Genomic DNA, 18,580 nt, shown 5'->3' on the forward strand with positions numbered 1-18,580 from the left:
GCAAAGGTACTCCCAGAGTGTTGTTGGCGTGTGAGTTCCAGGATTTTGATCCAATGACAGTGAGGGAACTGCCAATATATTTCCAAGTCAGCCCCTGTGTGTGTCTTGACGGGAAACTTGCAGGTTTTAAAGTTTAAAGTTTATTTATTAGTGTTACAAGTCGGCTTACATTAACACTACAATGGAGTTACTGTGAAAAATCCCCCAGTTGCCACACTCTGGCACTTATTCGGGTACACCGAGGGAGAATTCAGCATGGCCAATACACCTAACCAACATGTCTTTCGGACTGTGGGGGGAAACCGGAGCACCCGGACGGAACCCACGCAGACAAAGAACAAAGAGCAAAGAAAATTACAGCACAGGAACAGGCCCTTCGGCCCTGCAAGCCTGCACCGACCATGCTGCCCGACTGAACTAAAACCCACTACCCTTCCGGAAAGAACAAAGAAAATTACTGGACATGGGGAGAACGTACAGACTCCACACAGACAGTGACCCAAGGCGGGAATCAAACCGGGTCCCTGGCACTGTGAAGCAGCAGTGCTAACCACTGTGCCACCGTGCCAGGTTTTGGAGGGGAACTTGCAGATGGTGATGTTCCCATGCGCCTGTTGCCCTTGTCCTTCTTGGCGGTAGACTGCGAGTTTGGAAGAAGCTGTCGATGGAGACTTGGCAGTGCTCTTGCAACCTGAAGGATTGTTAAGAATAATGTTTTAATTGATGGCATCTGCCGAGATCTTTCACACCTTTTGCAGCAATGAGGCAAAAATTGCAGAATTAAGTTTAAAGGATAAGAATAATCAATAAGTTTTGTCCAAAGTGCTACCCACTGTAAACAAAATCTTTTATCCAGTGACACTACTGTATGCTTGTTCACAGTTAGTCAGAGATAATGTTATATCTTTTAGTTGCGTTTGATGTAACAGAAAAGAGGTTATCACATCTGGAGCGAGGAATAGTGGGCATCCAGCAATTGGTTCCTTGAAAGTTTCAGTATGACCTCTGAAGGTATTAAGAATAACCGGCACAATACTTTATCATTTCAGCAATGCCCAATGATTGCAAATGACTGTTACCACAGGTTTTGTGTCTAATACTGCGTTACTGATGACTTTCAATGGACTGGGGACATGACAGCTTTCATAACTTAAGGACTATATATAATACCCGTTTTGCTTCAAAATATTAAAGTGTTTCAAAACGGAAAATAGTCATTTCATCTTCCTTTCTTCTCAACTGGATCCAGAAATTCACATGCAATTATCAATCTGAAACTGCCTCTGCAGAGAGCAGTAAACATGTTAATCTCAGGATGTACCTGTTAAGTTATTGGACAATGAAAGACCATCGGACCACAAAATATCGAGCAAAATTCTCTGGCCTCCACTCAACATATTTCTTGGCAGTGGGAAGTGGTGCATGGTTCCCTGGGGATGGGAACCTCCGGTCCTGCCGATGTCAATGGGAATTCCCATTGAAGCCATCCCACGCCACCAGAAAACCCGCGGCAGGGGGTTTGCCACCAGCGGGACCTGAGAATTCCGTCAGAATGAATGGCTGGAAAATTCCAGCCATAGGAGCAGAAGTAAGCTGTTCGGCCCATCAAGTTTGCTCCCCCATTCAATGAGATCATGACTGATCTGATATGATAATCTTCAATTCCACTTTCGCATCTTAACAGCATAACCCCTGATTCCCTTACTTGAATCAGCGAGGTAAGTAATGGTAATTTACGGTACTCTGTGCAATACAGAGTCCATAATGTGAATCTCGTCAGTAGGAGGAAGGGTGGAGTCTTAGCTCATCGGGAAGCCAGCTGCTGAGTTCTCAGGGCGCCATTGCGCAAGTACCCCGATCGTCCCAGTATACTGTGTACACAGTGTACACAGTATACTGGGGGATGTGTCACCTCCACCACCCCATCTTGGACATTGCCGATCAACCGGTGTAGTGAGCCAGTAAGATCCCAACTGCATCATTCAAGCACAAAATTCAAGCAGGAAACAGGGATATAAAGCTCTGGTAAGGCCACATTTAGAATATCGTGAGCAATTTGGAACCCCGTATCTAAGGAAGGATGTGTCGGCCTTGGAGAGGGTACAGAGGAGGTTCATGAGAATGATCCTGGGAATGAAAAGTTTGACGTAGGAGCAGTGCCTGAGGACTCTGGATTTGTACTCAATGGAGTTTAGAAGGATCATGGGGGATCTCATTCAAACTTACAGAATACTGAAAGGCCCGATAGAGTGGATGTGGGGAAGATATTTCCATATTAGAAAAGACTAGATCCGAGGCACAGCCTCAGAGTAAAGAGATGACCCTTTAGAACTGAGATGAAGAGAAATTTCTTCAACCAGAGGGTGATGAATCTGTGGAATTCATTGCCACAGAAGAGGCTATGTCACTGAGTGTGTTTAAGACTGAGATAGATAGGTTCTTGATTGGTAAAGGGATCAAAGGTTACAGGGAAAAAGTGGGAGATTGGGATTGAACAACATATCAGCCATGATCGAATGGCAGAGCAGACTCGATGGGCTGAATGGCCTAATTCTGCTCCTATATTTTATGGTCTTATGTCTTAAAATAATGCACACTTTAGACTGATTATGCAATCTCAGAATTACAACTATTTATTGTGTGATATATACAACCTGGAAACATTGTGAGTGTATTTTCATCATGTGTAGCCTGGATCTGGTGTCAGAGATCAGAGTGGCATTGAAAGAAAGCAGATTAAGATTTCTGGGAGAAGTGTGTTTTGGTTCAATTCACTTTGGTGTTATTGTGAATCTCCCCATCCAATTTACCCACCTGTTGGTGTTGAGGAGGTTTGGGTTTTTCACTGCAGTAAATTTGTGGGAGACAATTAAAGTAATGATAAATAAAGTTTATTACTAGTCACACAGAAGGCTTACATTAACACTGCAATGAAGTTACTGTGAAATGCCCCTAGTCGCCACAGACCACCAGGCCTGTTCAGGTCAATACACCTAACCAGCATGTCTTTCTGACTGTGGGAGGAAACCAGAGCACCTGAAGGAAATCCACACAGACATGGGGAGAACGTGCAAACTCCACACAGACCCAAGCCGGGAATCGAACCCAGGTTCTTGGTGCTGTGAAGCAGCAGTGCTAACCACTGTGCTACCGTGCCATTCTTCTGCAGAATGGTTGATATACTGGATTGACCACCTGCTCTCCTGATGTTCAATTCATTGCCAAAAGTCACAAAGTACCTCTGGGGAGTCTAAACGCTTTGTAACACTTGGCACTGCCTTTGAAGGGTGACACTGCATTGACAGATATCCAGTCAGACAGGTGGGAGATGGAATTTCCCTGACATTTCCACAGCAGCCTTAAGATCTCTCAGGCTGGAAGTTTCTTTTTATTTCCCCCTGCTAGGAATGAGTGTTTCTCAGAACGCAGTGAAAACAATGATAACCATCAGCGGATTAGAACACGTCCTTTCACCTTCTGGGACTGGGTTCAAAATCAGGCCAGACAAGCAGGATAAAAGTCTCCTCTGTCTCCTGGCTAAAGCTCCTTTTCTACACTGGGACCTGAACCAGATCCACTCCCAGATGCTTTCACGTTATAAAAATGTCGGCAAAATGGAAGAGAACTTATCTTATTTGGTGAGTTCTTGCACAGATTGCCATGAGATTCAACTGTGCCAGAGCTAACATCGAATGATAAGAGGTGGCAGTGAGGGGGGAAATTTAAGCAGAGGTGACTGGTTCCAAGAAGTACTATAGCACTAGCCTCCCATAATCAGAAAATAAAAGTTGGATGTCCTATTCTTACCCAATTTTCCTGCTGATTGTTCATCAGATAGTTTGATAATGCAGTGTATTTCTTATGATTTATTTTGAATGAAAACTTTACCACACTTAGACACATTCATGATGAAGCACACCTGGAGCACTGTGTGCAGTCCTGGTTGCCACACTATAGGAAGAGTGTGATTGCACTCAAAAAGGTGCAGAGGAGATTCACCGGGATGTTGCCTGGGCTGGAGCTATGAAAAGAGGCTGGTTGGGCTGGGCTTTTTTTCCCCAGAGCAGGGAAGGCTGAGGGGGGACCTGACTGTGGTGTACAAAATCATGAGGGATATAGCTAGGGTAGATAGGAAGAAATATTTCCCCTTAGTAGAGTGGTCAATAACCAGCAGGTACAGATTTAAGGTAAGGGGCAGGAGATTTAGAGGGGTTTTGAGGATAGAAATTTTCACACAGAGGCATTCTGGAACTCCGAAAGGGTGGTTGAGGTGGGAACCCTCAGAGGAAGCATTTAGATGAGCACTTGAAACAGCATAGCATACAAGGCTGTAGACTAAATGCTGTAAAATAGGATTAAAATAGATCGGTGCTTGATGGCAGGTGCAGACACGATGGGCTGAAGGGCCCCTTTCTGTGCTGTAAAATTCAATGACTATGATGTGAAATATTAATAGTGGAGGAATGAGAGCAAATAATAGTGTTTGAAAAGAAAGTGGATAAGTATTGGAAAAAGAAAATATAAAGGCAATGTAGAAAGTGAAATGGATAGCCCCTTTCAGAGAGCTGTCACAGGTATCATGGGCTGAATGGCCTCCTTCTAATTGTAAAATACAATGGGTGGGATTTTCTGGGCAGCGAGGGAGGGGGAAATGAATAAAAAAAGTAATTAGCTGGTCTTGTCTTTTAAAGGACTTTCAGTACAGTCCAGTCCTGTACAGGTCAGGTGGATTGACCATGCTAAATTGCCTCTTTGTGTCCAAAGATGTGCAGGTTAGATAGATTCGGCATGGTAAATTGTTCCTTAGTGTCCCAAGATGTGTAGGTTAGATGGATTCGCTATGGTAAATTGCCCCTTAGTGCCCCAAGATGTGTAGGTTAGATAGATTCACCTTGGTAAATGTATGGGGTTACGGGGATATGGTGCGGGAGAGGACTTGGGTAAGGATACTCTGCCACAGAGTCAGTGCAGACTCGATGAGTCAAATGGCCTCCTTCTGCACTGTAAAGACTCGATGATTCCATGAAAACCCTTCCCCTTTAAGTAAAATGCCGTTTAGCAAACCTTTCCTTTTGAGGATTACATGTTTCTGCTGCTGTTTGATCCCACAGTGGGGCTGCTTGGGCGAGCAGAGTAACCTTGTACTCGGACCCTCAATGGGTAATACTGGATGGATTTTCTCTTATACTTTCATCTGGATTTCAGACTGCCACAGAACAGCTGCCACCTCCTCAGATTTAATCGCGACATGAAAGACGAGACTGTCCCATCATATTTGTGAGGTGACTCTCCACAAGGGGACTGCCACTGGCAGCTGACAGGACTGATTAAAGTACACTGCAACTTGGAAGATTGACCTGGTTATGACTAGCTCATGAGAGCAGTGTAACTGAGATATGGAGTAAGTGACGCTGTCAGCTCCAGAGTATGCTTCAATAGACTAAACACATATGTCCCCATGAACGAGTTCAGCAGCTGATTCACTTGCAAGTGACAAGTGCTGACTGCCATTTAAATTCCATTCGCTGCACTAAATACAACATCAACTCTGTATTTGTGTAGAAACCTTTACTGAGGAAAAGTAAGGTCTCCGGGGAGTCGCAAAGAGGAAACAGGATGCTGAGCAAAAGAGGGGAATGAGGGGAACAAAAACAATGATTAAATAGGTGGAATGGAAGGAAGAAAGGTGGCAATATGACAAAGAGCAGGAGAATTTAGCCTGAACATTTTTCCTTGCATTATTTATGTTTGAAAGTAATTTTATCATAGAATCCTAGAATCGTAACAGTGCAGAAGGAGGCCATTCGGCCCATCATCTCTGCACCGACCACAATCCCACCCAGCCCCTATCCCCAGAGCTCCACGTATTTATCTTGCTAATCCCCTGACACTAGGGTTAATTTAGCATAGCCAATCAACCTAACCCGCACATCTTCGGATTGTGGGAGGAAACCAGAGAACCCGGAGGAAACCTACGCAGACACGGGGAGAACGTACAGACTCCTCACAGAGAGTGACCCAAGCCGGGAATCGAACCTGGGTCCCTGGCGCTGTGAGGCAGCAGTGCTAACCGTTGTGCCACCGTGCAACCCGTCTGTGTATGGGAACATTTTGCCAAGTTGATTGCGATTCAGTTGCAACTTGCAGTCAAATTTTATCATGATAAAGGTTTAAGTTTATTTATTAGTGTCACAAGTTATGTGAGTTATGTGAGCACAATGAAGTTATTGTGAAAATCCCCTAGTTGCCACACTCCAGCGCCTGTTCGGGTACACTGAGGGAGAGTTTAGCATGGCCAATGCACCTATCCAGTACGTCTTTCGGACTGTGGGAGGAAACTGGAGCACCCGGAGGAAACACACGCAGACACAGGGAAAACATGTAGACTTGTAGAGACAACGACCCAAGCTGGGAATCGAACCCGGGTCCCTGGCGCTGTGAGGCAGCAGTGCTAACCACTGCACTGGGGAGCAATTTGCATAATCTCATATTGTTGTTTGGCATCGAAAGGAGAAACTGCTTCAGATCCTGCCCCTGGCACTGAGGGGATCTAAACAAGAGGCTGCCCTTCACCACAGTGTGAGAAGGACAATTGGAGACAAACTCACACCTGGTCAACCTCCTGCTTATCTTGACAGTCCGCTCCAGTATGTTGTTGGTTGTGCTCTGGGATCAGGCTGCCCACAGTCTTCTGAAGGATACCGTGTCAATGATTTTTTTAAAAAATTCAGGCATCACATTTATTGCCCATCCCTAGTTGCCTGAGGGCAATTGAGAGTCAACCACATTGCTGTGGCTCTGGAATCACATGTAGGGCAGACTGGGTAAAGATGGCAGATTTCCTTCCTGAAAGGACGTTAGTGAACCAGATGGATTATTTCTAACAATCGACAATGGTTTCATGGTCATCAGTAGATTCTTAATTCCGGATATTTTTTATTGAATTCACAATCCACCTCGGCAGGTGGATTGTGAATTCAACCCAGGTCCCCAGAACGTTAGCTAAATTTCTGGATTAATAGACTAGCGATAATACCACTAGGCCAATCCTTCCCCATTCATAAAGAGAAAAGAGCAGGTAGTTCCAAAAGACAATGGTCTCGTTTCAATTAAGCAAAGTAAGTAAATAAAGTAAAATAAATAAAGTAAATAAGTGAATAAAGACCAGCTAAAAATGCTATGACCAATGTATTACTGCAAATCCTTCCCTAAGGTAAATGAATACAATCTTAAATATTTCCTTGGAGTATGAAATCAGGTGGATAAAGCCATAAATTGGAAAAGCAGTTAGTGTTCGATAAATTGTGGCATTGGGTGCAAATGAATGTCAGTTATGAGATACGTGTACAAGTCAGTCATCAGTAAAAGCGTTGGAATCAGTTTTGAATATTCTATTTTAGAAAGGCCATAAAAGCTTTTGAAAGTCTACAACTTCATCAAGATGGTACCCAATTTGAGAAACTATTGTTATGACAAGAGACTTTATCTACTGGAACTATCTCCACTGGAGCAGAAAGGGATAAGATCAGTTTGAATAAAGGTTTTTTTTTATCATTATGAAGGGTTTTGACGAGATGAATGGAAAATTGACGGTGTAAATTTTAATTTAAAGCTGCCACTACAAATTGTCCAACCTTTACAGAAACTACTCAATTTTCAATTCCATTGATTCAAAGACTATGAGAATTGGATGGGTTTCCATCACAAGTGCTTGTTCCGCAACAACAGTTCTTCAAGTAGGTGACAAGTTAAACATCGGTCCCTAACACTTGCTACTGCCTCAAGTATGGGTTGCATAGATGGCAAAGGAGTTAGAACTGACTTGCAGGTTTCTGTTCCAACTAAACTTCCGTGATTTCTTTACATCCAGTTGAGTTAAGGATGAGTAGAAATGTTGCTTATCTGTGTGCTTAAGATAAATTTCAAAGCCTTTTCTTAAAATAGGCATATTACTGAGGACTTTTTGCATTGTCTTCAGTTGCTAAATTAGGTCATGGATTTTGATTCAGATGGATGTTAAAGATCCAGTGGTATATTTGAAGAACATGTGGAACTTTTACCATCACCCACCATTGAGAAGAAGGGAAATTTAGAAAGCGTTTTCCTTTATTGTTAATTCAAAACTCTCGATTGACCTTTAGCTGGGAAGTGTTTCCAGAAATATTCACAGTTCAGTGGCTCCTTATCTCAAACTGTGATAGAGATTTTTGACTCAAGGTGGTATGAAACATAGAAACTAGAAGCAGGAGTAGGCCATTCAGCCCTTCGAGCCTGCTCCTCCATTCATTTTGATCATGGCTGATCATCGAATTCAATATCCTGATCCCCCCTCCCCCCCATACCCCTTGATCCCTTTAGCCCCAAGAGCTATATCTAATTTCTTCTTGAAATCAGACAACATTTTGGCCTCAACTGCATTCTGTGGTTATGAATTCTACACATTCACCACCCTCTGGGTGAAGAGATTTCTCCTCATCTCAGTTCTAAAAGGTTTACCCCTTATCCTCAAACTATGACCCTTAGTTCAGGGCTTTGTATGATACAAATAAAATATTTTGAAGATATTTCTTGGGGCAGCACAGTGGCACAGTGGTTAGCACTGCTACCTCACAGCAGTGAGGGGTTCAATTTCACTGACTGTGTGGAGTTTGTACATTCTCCCTGTATCTGCGTGTGTTCCCTCCAGGTGCTCTGGTTTCCTCCCACAGTCTGAAAGATGTGCAGGATTGGCCATGCTAAATTGACGCTTAGTGTCCAAAGATGTGTAGGGATTAGATGGATTAGCCACAGTAAATGTATGGGATTATGGGGATAGGGCAGGGCGGAAGGTGTGAGTAAAATACTCTGTCAGAGAGTCGGTGCAGACTCAATGGGCTGAATGGCCTCTTGTGCACTGTAGGAATTCTATGATCATGTAATATTTTATTCCCCTGAATCTAAAAAGATATAATGAACCATATTTGATCAATATAGAAAAAATGTAAAAGTGGAAACTGTCACTTTCTTACATCTCAGGCTCAGCAACTCAGCTGCTCACAGAACACACTGAGGTAACTTTGACTTTGTGTGGGAGTTTAAGAGAGCTGATATCAAATGAATTGCCTGTTATGCATCTTACCTGAGTTTAATTTCCATTCTGTCCTCTTGTACAATAATCCAACACCAAATGGGGGTTACAGATCCTCAACAGGTCGGTAAGAGATGAAATTATTGCCCTGGAATAGGAACCAGTTATCTCACAGGAGGAGGTATGTGTGGTATGAGTGTTCCCATCAGTAGAAGGATTGAGAAGCAGATAACACAGATTTAAAGCGATTGGCAAAAGATCCGACATATTTACCCGGTGAATGGTTACAATCTGGAATACACTGCCTGAGAGAGTGGTGGGTTCAGATTCAATCATAGTTTTCAAGAGCGAATTCTGGATAAGCAGCCGAATGGGGAAAAATTTGCAGGACTGCAAGGAGAGAGCAGGAGAGAGGGACCAATTAACTTGCTCTTATGGCGAGCCAACACAGACTCAATGGGCCAAACAGTCTCCTTCTAGGGTGTAATCTGATTCTTTTCTATGACAACGCTCTCATCTGTTATAGTGCCTGCTAAGAATCTAACCTGCAACATGGCACAGTGGTTAGCACTGCTGCTTCACAGCTCCAGAGACCTGGGTTCGCTTCCTGGCTTGGGTCACTGTCTGCGTGGAGTTTGCACATTCTCCCCATGTCTGCATGGGTTTCCTCCAGGTGCTCCAGTACCCTCCCAGATTAGGTTGATTGGCCATGCTAAATTGCCCATAGTGTCCTGGGATGTGTGGGTTTGAAGGATTAGTGGGGTAAATATGTGGGGCTATGGGGCCTGGTGTGGAAAATTTGATGGGCTGCATGGCCTCCTTCTGCACTGTAGGGTTTCTATGATTTCTATGAACACACCTTAACATTGTAACCATCAGAAGTGGCAATGCATGATTCACGCAGATACTGATCTACCAGTTTTACAACTTTCTCTCACATCCACGCGATGGGTTAATTGAGGTGATTGCGGTTTTATCAATCCCGTTACATTAGGTAGTCCTGAATATAATTAAAGTTTTTGAGTCGGAAACCAAAATGGTATCGGGTCTGAAAGGGGAGTTATATTCATTGCCACGTTTCTAATCATTTATTTTCTAAAAAAAAGATTACCGGCCTTGAATTTGTACTCTGTAGAAAATAGCATCCAAATCCATTAATACCCAGTTCCTTTATCTTTTATTTTAAGGTGGTGTTAACTTGTTTAAAATTAATGGAATTAATCCCTCCGTGCAGTTGAAAACAAAATCTGGTTGCTTTTCTGTACAGCTTAATTTTAAGAATCATGTTTTATTAAATACAGAAATCTCTTACATATTTTATATTGGCAAAATTTGGTTTGTCATTAAGATGTGCTTGGATTGGAAAAAAAATAACTTTCAGAAAGACCAAATCAGACACAATATTCCATCATTCTGTTTTGATAGAAGTGAAAAGTGCCAAATACTATTTTTTTTTGGTGCTGTTTCCCACACACTATCTCGGAGGCTGGTTTGAACTTGGCCTTGCCCCTTTGAGGATGTAACTCTAAACCTGGGGAAAGCTGCCTGATTCGCAGCACTGTGGAAAGTTCGTTCTTCTGGGACTCGAGATTCATTTCAGACCCATCAGTGTCGCTCGTTCCACTAAGTGGTGACATCATCAAAATCCCAATGCCCTCTGGGAGTGCTCAGGCCAAACAATCAGCCTGCCACTCACCCGCTGATCTCACCCAGCGCGGTGGCAGCTTTCCCCTCCCCTTTCAGCCCAAGAGCTGATTGTTAATGTGTGGAAACCTCAGGGGAAAGAGGTGAGGGGGTGAGGGCAGGGAGGGGACACACCGCAATTGGCCCACTTGCTCTCTGAGTCACATTTATTAAACTCTTGTGTTAAACATGGCAGGAATGAAGATGATGTGGAGATGCCGGCGTTGGACTGGGGTAAACACAGTAAGAAGTTTAACAACACCAGGTTAAAGTCCAACAGGTTTATTTGGTAGCAAAAGCCACACAAGCTTTCGAGGCTCTGAAGAAGGGGCTCAGAGCCTCGAAAGCTTGTGTGGCTTTTGCTACCAAATAAACCTGTTGGACTTTAACCTGGTGTTGTTAAACTTCTAGGAATGAAGATGGCAGGGGGGGGGGCGGGGGGTGTTGGGGGAGGTGAAAGCATAAACAGCATTGGTTCACAGGTATGCACTCTTGTCAAACTGCCCCTTAAGTGGAGTTATCTGGAATTGTGAAGCTGGAGATCCCTGTCAGGGTAACATAAGCAGTCCACTCATCTGTGGATTTAAGCTGCTAACCAAAAATTGGTCTGTTGGACTGAGGGGTTACTTAAGTCAAAGTTGAAGTTCATTCATTAGTGTCACAAGTAGGCTTACATGAACACTGCAGTGAAGTTACTGTGAAAATCCCCTAGTCGCCACACTCCGGCGCCTGTTCGGGTACACTGAGGGAGAATTTAACAAGGCCAATGCATTTAACCAGCACGTTTTTGGGAGGAAGCTGGAGCACCCGAGGAAACCCACGCAGACACAGGGAAAGCGTGCAGGCACCGCACAGACAGTGACCCAAGCCGGGAGTTGAACCCGGGTCCCAGGCGCTGTGAGGCAGCAGTGCCAACCACTGTGCCATCGTGCCACCCTATATCTTAGGGGCAATACTCAGATAATGTGGGCATGATGTGTGATTTGTTCCTGTGCCATGCTGATGAATTATTAATGCGGATCTCTCCGTGGTCTGCGTTTTAAATCTAATTTTGTAACCATAGCAGCCTGTTTATGCATCAGAACTCCAGTAGTATCTGACGAGTGTTCCACACGGAAAAAAAACTATAGGTTACAAAAAGTGCACACTTTGGCAGAGAAAGGTTCTATAAAGCCTTAGGGATGGCATTTAGTTCCATTCATTCTGACCTCTTCTGAATTTATAAATGGGATTAAAGTAAAGGGTGTCTGCCTGGTCCAAATGTTTAGTTAGTGCTATCAGTTTCAGAGTCCCACCACATGCGACAGCTAAAAGCCCTGCTTAATTACTGTGCAAATAAGTTGTAAAGTGCTTGTAACTAATCCTTATTAGGCAAATGTTTAAGGCGAAAATGTCATATATTAACAATGGGGATAATGGTCTTGAAAGATTTAGAACTAATCTTCTTCTTAATGGACAGAATGGCCTATTGTAAGAAGTGAACATTTCCAACTCTCTGGATCACATTTCAGGTATGATGTATTTCACAAAGTCTACCTGGTACTGAATTACATTCCAAATTGTGAATTTCATTGTCAGACCCAGCCATGTACAGTTAATATTCCTGTCTGATGCCAAGGACAGGCTGCAAGGATGCTTCATCAATTGTTGAGGTTACTGTAATAGTAATAATCTGTCGATAAAAGCAAAATACTGCGGATGCTGGAATCTGAAACAAAAATGGGAAAATCTCAACAGGTCTGACAGCATCTGTGGAGAGAGAATAGTGCCAATGTTTTGGGCACGATTTTACAGTCTCAGGGCGGCACGGTGGCACAGTGGTTAGCACTGCTGCTTCACAGCTCCAGGGACCTGGGTTCGATTCCTGGCTTGGGTCACTGTCTGTGTGGAGTTTGCACATTCTCCTCGTGTCTGCGTGGGTTTCCTCCGGGTGCTCCGGTTTCCTCCCACAGTTCAAAGATGTGCGGGTTAGGTTGATTGGCCAAGGTTAAAAATTGCCCCTTAGAGTTCTGAGATGCGGAGGTTAGAGGGATTAGCGGGTAAATATGTGGGGGTAGGGCCTGGGTGAGATTGTGGTCGGTGCAGACACGATGGGCCTCCTTCTGCACTGTAGGGTTTCTATGATTCTATGATTTCTATGATTTGTCCCGAAACCGTAAAATCCCGCCCGAGGTGAATGGACCTCTCTATGCTCTGCCCCTCGCCCGCTCCGATTCCCATGGCTGCTTGGGCTGGTAAAATTCCGGCCTTCGAGTCAGAGCGCTGACGAAGGGTCATCCAGACTCGTAACGTCAGCCACTATTACGGGCGAGGCTCGTAAAATCTCTCTCAAGGCCAATGGAGAATTTCATTCTGCGAGCCTTGTCCGCCCTGATTCTGGGGCGGGCGTGGTGGTAAAATTCCAGCTGTTGGCTTTAATCTCTCTCCACAGCTGCTGTCGGATCTGCTGAGGTTTTCTCACATTTTCTCCCTTTGCTGTTGCTAACAAGCAGCGATCGGAGACAGGATTTTATGATCCCGTCCACCCAGCTGGATACTTACTGTCCTGCCAAAGTAAACAGCAATTTAAAAGGTCTTGCCTCATCCCCTGGGAGGAGAGACACGCTATGGCAGGGCCCTTAAATCCTGGCCTAGATGTGCAAGTGAGATGGTAAATATTGGCTGGAATTCTCTGGCAGTTCGCACCCTGCCACACTGGAGAATTTGGCGCACTGCCAGATCTCTGTTACGACTGCAGCAGGACCGGAGAATCCCAGCTGCGGGGGAGGTCGGAGAATCTGGCCCATCACACCCGACCATGTTAAGAAACCTAGGTCATTATCCTGAAGGCCCGTGTGGCTAAACTGGTCATCAGCATGCAGACCCCAATAGTCTGTTTCTCAGCCATTCCACAGTTTCGCGGGTGTTAGCCTTGTTGGTGACACACAAGAAATAAAGACCCCCAAACAGAATAGAATTTCAGAATCCCTGCACTGCAGAAGGAGGCCATTCAGCCCATCAAGCCTGCACTGACAACAAACCCACCCAGGCTGTATCCCCCATAACCCCATGTATTTACCCTGCCAACCCCCTTACACCAAGAGGTAATCGAGCAGGGCCAATCCAGGTAGGCATGGGGAGAAGGTGCAAACTCCACACAGACAGTTACCCAAAGCCAGAATTGTACCCGGATCACTGGCGCTGTGAGGCAGCAGTGCTAGCTATTGTGCCACCCAGTTTCAGAGCAGTGCTCCCCTCCCCAATACACATAATGGCATTTCCAATAATTATTTCATTGTGTGGCTGCACATTCATTTTCAAAGTTACAGACATGTTCGCACAATGCCCTCCTGCTAAATGTAAATTGAGCTGAGACCAGTGGCAGAGTGGTTAGCACTGCTGCTTCACCGTGCCAGGGACCTGGGTTCAATTCCTAGCTTGGGTCAATGCTGTGTAAAGTTTGCACATTCTCCCCGTGTCTGTGTGGGTTTCCTCCGAGTGCTCCGGTTTCCTCCCACAATCTGGGAGACGTGCTGGTTAGGTGCATTAACACAAACAGGCGCCGGAGTGTGGCGACTCGGGGAATTTCACAGTAACTTCATTGCAGAGTTAATGTAAGCCTTACTTGTGACTTTAACTTTTACCACCCAATTCATTTTAATGATCGTCCTTTCAGACTTCAACCACCGCCTGGGTCACTCTCATCCACTCCCCTCGGGTAGTCTTAAAGCTGGTCCCAGGGATGAAGGGGCAGTATGTGAACCCGCTGAGTCTAATGAACGGCCAAGTGTAGTATGAACCAGTGTGTTGGGTGAAGATTTATCTTCAATGTTCCTCCCTGCAGCTTGAGTGCTTCCAAGCCTCCCTGCACAAATTTGCTAAATATCAAAGTCAAATAAAATATATTTTCTCCATTACGTCTGCACCATCTTTAACAAACTTGCTGTCAATTTCTAACTGATTTTTCAGGCTGTGGTTGAACACGTTTAAGTGGTTATAACAGGTGAGCTGTTTTAAGAAGCTTAAGGTCCTTACTTGTGGATTGAGAGGGTAGATTGTTTATAACTGCACATATCTTTTTATAATGACATTTCTTTTGTATACTAAAGAGCAGTTATTATAATTTGTTCCTGAAGGTGAATCCTGCTTAGTTGTGGTATTGTGGTTATGACACTTGCTACAGCGTTGCTTGTGTCATCACAGAGTCATAGATCCCCTACAGTGCAGGAAAGGCCATTCGGCCCATCAAGTCTGCACCAGTTCTCTGACAGAGTATCTTACCCAGGCCCTTTTCCCCACCCTATCGCCATAACCCCACACATTAATCCACTTAATCTGCGCATTTTGGGACACTAAGTGGCAACTTAAGTAAGTTAAGTTTATTTATTAGTCACAAGTAGGTTTACATTAACACTGCAATGAAGTTACTATAAAATCCCCTAGTCGCCACACTCCGGCGCCTGTTCGGGTACACGGAGGGAGAATTTAGCGTGGCCAATGCACCTGACCAGCATGTCATTTGGATTGTGGGAGGAAACCGGAGCACCTGGAGGGAACCCACGCAGACATGGGGAGAACGTGCAGACTCCACACGGATAGTGACCCAAGCCAGGAATCGAACCTGGGTCCCTGGCGCTGTGACGCAACAGTGCTAACCACAGTGCCACCATGCTGCCCTTAACATAGCCAATCCACCTAACCTGTCAATCTTTGGACTGTGGGAGGAAACCGGAGCACCTGGAGGAAACCCACGCAGACACGGGGAGAACGTGCAAACTTCATGCAGACAGTCACTTAAGGCCAGAATTGGGTGGTATATTGGTTAGCACTGCTGCCTCCCAGTGCCAAGGGATCTGGGTTCAATTCCCAGCTTGGGTCACTGTTTGTGCAGAGTCTGCACATTCTCCCCGTGTCTGCGTGGGTTTCCTCCGGGTGCTCCAGCTTCCTCCCACAGTCCGCAAGATGTGCTGGCTAGATGCATTGGCCATGCTAAAATTCTCCCTCAGTGTATTCGAACAGGTGCTGGAGTGTGGCGACTTGGGGATTTTCACAGTAACTTAATTGCAGTGTTAATGTAAGCCTAGTTGTGACACAAAATAATCTTTTGAACCCGGGCCCCTGCAGCTGTGTGCCACTGTGCTACCCATGAATGATGAAGCAATTCATGGTACAGTTCCAGACCATCGTAGTTATTAATCTTCTCTCATACTGTGTGGCCATACGTTTAGATTTGTATTTAGCATCTGGCAATGGAGTCAATAATGTACTCACAGTGCTGCTCATCCATGCTGAGTGGAGGCTATCAAATGAATTAGCCTGGCCTAATAATGTAAGGTCTGATTATTCAAATGCTAGTGAGACATCAAGCGTACGATTCAGGAGTGAAGAAGAACTGGGTGTGTGGTACGAATACCAGAGTCGCCACAGTCTATTAAAGCCGCCCTGCACATGAAAAGAGAGAAAAATGACTGCGTTATCTCCACATACAACATGACAAAACACGCTGTGGAGATATCACTCTGATCACTTGTGTGTCATACGAGGAAAATGTCAATAAAAATCCGGGATCTTTGAGATGCGAGATAGACTGAATTGCATCACTAACATTGGAGTAAAAAGATGCCACTAAATTACTCAGTAAAATACAACTTAAAGTATTACAATGCTGAAAAAAATGAAGTATCAGTCGGACAGATTGGAAACATTTTGCTGATCAGATGACATTCATTTCGAGATAACCAGAGTTAACACACAGAATCTTACCAACATCATTCCTGCGGGGTCATTTTCAGGTCACGACCCCAACCTCCCGATTAAAGGGCCTTCCGATTGTTCCTGACCAGAACTAACCAGGCTCCTCAAACAATAAGATAGGATGGTCAGGCTGAGGTGGCCATTTTGTTAGAGGAAGGAATAGGGCCATGGTTTGTTTCAGAGAAGGTCAGATTTTTCAGGCCGCACCAATGACAGGAATGGAGTGGGGCTCTGGGGAAGCTGAGGGCCTTGTGGGCCTCTCACTCTGGGTGTCCAGCTGAGGGAGTTGAGAGGTCGCAGTGAGGTCAGCCCTCTTAAGACAGGAGGCCTCTCTAACCAGGTGGACGTGGATGGAACTGCCCGAGAAAGTCATCAGCGAGAACGTGTTCTCTGCTACTCAAAGGTGGTGCAGCAAGAGGCTCCAGAACCTCAGGAGAAGTCATAACATTTCAGGTGCCAATTCGCACAGTCTGACTTGTCCAGTGTTCTCCCGCACACTCGCCTCAGGTCATCATGCTGTGCAAGTCCGCTCATACCTGTTTCTGCAGGCATCTCACATCCCCAACTAGGCAGTCAACACTCACCCTCGGCCTATGCACTCTCGCTCCCATCCCCCACAGTCACCCTCCGCAAATGGTGTCCTTCCCTCTTCAGCACACAAGCCATGACCAGCATTCACACCTCCCTGCCCTCACATGGCAGAAACCTTGTCAGCCATTGGCAATGTTGCCCACATTGTCTGCAAGGTCTGGCAACAGAGCCTGGACCTGCTGAGTTACCTGTAGGCCCCTGTGTCAAGAGTGCCCTCTCCTTCCACCTTGATATCTGGGTGGGATTTCCCGACCAAATTCAATGGACATTTTGCTGGTCTATTAAATCTTTTGTATCGCCTGTGGGGCGGCACGGTGGCACAGTGGTTAGCACTGCTGCCTCACAGCGCCAGGGACCCGGGTTCAATTCCCACTTGGGTCACTGTCTGTGTGGAGTTTGCATGTTCTCCCCGCATGGGTTTCCTCCGGGTGCTCCGGTTTCCTCCCACATTCTGAAAGAGGTGCTGGTTAGATGCGTTGACTCGAACAGGTGCCGGACTGTGGAGACTTGGGGAATTTCACGGTAACTTCATTGCAGTGTTAATGTGATCCTTACTTGTGACTAATAAATAAAGTTTAAGTTTAATGATTCTCACAGTGGGCGAGACAAGGACATTGCCTCTGTTGTATCTCCTTCACCCTGTGGTGGGAGTGTGTGTCTGAGGGGAAGGCAGCTGCTGCTGTTGGTACCCTTTGACTCTCAACAGAGTGTAACCAAAGCTGGGTGAAATCCTGTATGGGCAAAGTGTCTTCCGAAAAGGTGGCAATCACCTGTTAAGCAGTGAAAGCACTTTTTGGGAGAAGGAGCATTCTGAACAGGAGTCTCTCACCTGGCCACATCTGGAACTATTCCAGGGGACTGAACATAGGCTCCTCAGCTTGTCACTTTGATTGAGGAAGTAAGTAAGTTTATTTATTAGTCATAAGTAAGGTTTACATTAACACTACAATAAAGGTACTGTGAAATTTCCCTAGTTGCCACTCTCCGGTGCCTTTTCGGGTCAATGCACCTAACCAGCATGTCTTTCAGACTGTGGAAGGAGCTCCCAGAGGAAACCCACGCAGATACGGGGAGAACATGCAAATGCCACACAAACAGTGACCCAAGCTGGGAATCGAACCCGGGTCCCTAGCGCTGCGAGGCAGCAGTGCTAACCACTGTGCCACCGTGCCGTACCACTTTGACTCCTTTCACTCAGATCTCACCTTCCCCAAATGCCAGCTTTGCAGATGCAGCTTGGAAACCCTACACTGTTGGGAAAGGGGGAATCAGTGAGCAAAAATGCTCTCAATGACCTTCTTAATTACTTCAATTTACTTCCCACCTCAGCCTCCGGGGTTTCTGCTGCACTCGTGATCCTGGGAAAGCTGGAAAGGGAATGGGATCCCAACTCAACATAATTTTCCAGAATTTCCTCCCACACACCCTTCCCATCCCTTCCCCAGGCCCTGGACCCACTTCCAGCGGCCCGGAAAAGCCCCATCCAGCATTACAGGTCGATGACCT

At 45.4% G+C, this 18,580-nt stretch overlaps 1 long non-coding RNA gene across 1 annotated transcript in view; it reads right to left on the reverse strand.

Annotated features, from left to right (window-relative positions):
* Positions 1-209: 209 nt before the first annotated feature.
* Positions 210-18,580, reverse strand: part of LOC144508071 (uncharacterized) — a 34,683-nt gene continuing 16,312 nt past the window's right edge. The window contains exons 2-3 of the long non-coding RNA XR_013500203.1: positions 9,119-9,215; positions 210-691 (exon numbers count right to left, since the gene is read on the reverse strand). This is a non-coding gene — a long non-coding RNA (uncharacterized LOC144508071). The remainder of the gene's footprint in view (positions 692-9,118; positions 9,216-18,580) is intronic.

The sequence above is a fragment of the Mustelus asterias genome, chromosome 19 (assembly GCF_964213995.1).
Source record: "Mustelus asterias chromosome 19, sMusAst1.hap1.1, whole genome shotgun sequence".
In the NCBI taxonomy this organism is placed as follows: domain Eukaryota; kingdom Metazoa; phylum Chordata; class Chondrichthyes; order Carcharhiniformes; family Triakidae; genus Mustelus; species Mustelus asterias.